This window comes from Malurus melanocephalus, unplaced genomic scaffold (assembly GCF_030028575.1).
Source record: "Malurus melanocephalus ecotype Western Australia unplaced genomic scaffold, MMel_1.1 scaffold_25, whole genome shotgun sequence".
NCBI classification, from domain to species: domain Eukaryota; kingdom Metazoa; phylum Chordata; class Aves; order Passeriformes; family Maluridae; genus Malurus; species Malurus melanocephalus.
The window spans coordinates 571589-573521 of NW_026623257.1; positions in this window are offsets into that span (position 1 = coordinate 571589).

Sequence of the window (1933 nt, forward strand, 5' to 3'; positions counted from 1 at the left end):
TTTTTGTTTCATTTGAAAATCTTCCTTCTTTTTTTCCTGTAGCCATTATAGTTATGGCTATTGATTAGCGAATTTGAGATTATTAGATTCTACATAGGTTTCTGTGGGTTACTGTTTTGTGTGAAACTTTCTGAAATTAACTATTTCATTGCRTAGCTGCTATAGTGCTAGAGTGGAACTGACTACCGAGGTGGTTCCTTCAAATTCTGCTTACAATTTCAGGTAGAATCTAGGTAGGCACCAAACTTTTAGACAGATCACAAATTTGTTGTAGTCCATGAATCACAGTTGTAAAATTGAACAGSTTTATTTTATAACAGCAAAAAACCTGATGCTCTTATAAATATTTCATTGAGAGCAGTGGAGAATCATCAGAAATCATCAGAAATATGTTTTAGTTGGCTTCTCAATATTTTGTAAGAAAAATTTAGACTCCAGGTTTTCAGTATTCCAGTTCTATAATATCATATGAATATGAACTGCCTTTACTGTATAATGTGAATCACTTCTCTAGTGGAAACTATATCAATACAAAAAAAAAAAACAAAAAAACAACCAAACAAGCATCTGAAAAATGTGTGCAACAATATCCAGAATAAACTCATACTTTCACAAAAATATGGTGGTGGCATTTAAAATTCTTTACCCAATTCTGAAGGGTTTAGTTGTTTATAGCTGTAGTTTCACATGTTGATCTTTCAGCTCTTCCTTTTGTTACCCTGAGCAATATAGATTTTTTTTCCATGATATGTATTGCTTTTTCYATGATTCTACCCTCTTTTTTCTTATCTGACTCCAGTATCATATTTTAATATTTGGCTGCACTTCACTAGTTTTGCCTTTAGTCTTGYGTCTTTATTGTACAGTACACTGGTTTTACTGTTTCTGTTTACTTCTTTCTTTATGTTTAAGGAGAACAATAGTGTCACAATTTCATTTTCTTTGCAAGATCTAGGCCCACACTAGGCTGTCAGTCTTTTCTAAATCTCTAAATTGCCAAGATGTAGAAAAGTTTTACATTCCGATTTCCATATTTGCATGCTCTATTTTTACTGCTGATCTCTGTAGGAACTGCTTAGTCATCCTAGAGAGTCTGTAACCCTCTCAAGGTTCTGGTTTGTAATGGATTTTTTCCCCTTAACTTCAAGCRCCAAGTTAATATATTGGACACAACAGGTTTCTGCATCCTTTTCAATTTCAAGTTCTTGAATTCATCATTATAGGAAAACTTGCTAGAAAATTTGCAGTATTTCTCAGTTTGTTCTTTTGAAATTTTAACTGAGTTGACTGACTCAACTTATAAACTAAAGTTTTCAATTTCTTTGGTAAGATTTATYGCATTAAAAATAAAACTAGTATCATATTTTGTTTCTATGTCTTCATTATTTAATAAATACGTTTTGGGGTTTTTGTATCATACAAAGGAATATGATACCTGCTGGTATCCTTGCATTAATTTTCAAGCAGTAGGTTTAGGAAATAAAAATTACTTAATATCCTACCACTTTTACTGTTTGTCTTCTAATTTTTTAAGCATTTCTAACCATTCCAAGACTCGGTCCTCTATAGCAAACACTAACTTTTGGAGATTTTTACCATGTCTCATCAAAACTTGTTTGATACAAGACTTAAATTCAAAGCAATCCCCCATTTAAATWCCCTATTTTCATTTATCTCTTTCCATAAGGATGGTACAGACTTAGGTTTGTGTTATGCAGATCACAGATCTGCTTCCTGTCTTGGCTGGCAAAGAACTATTTTTATATGCCAGCGTTATTTATTTAGGACATTTTGCATGCATTTAGGACATTGACGTGCATTGTACTGTGATGTACAAGAGCATGAAATAGAATGCCCATTATATATTGAGAGCTCAGGCTAAAAATAGGGTTTGAACAAAATACTACAAATGACATTTTCCTTCCCTTATTTT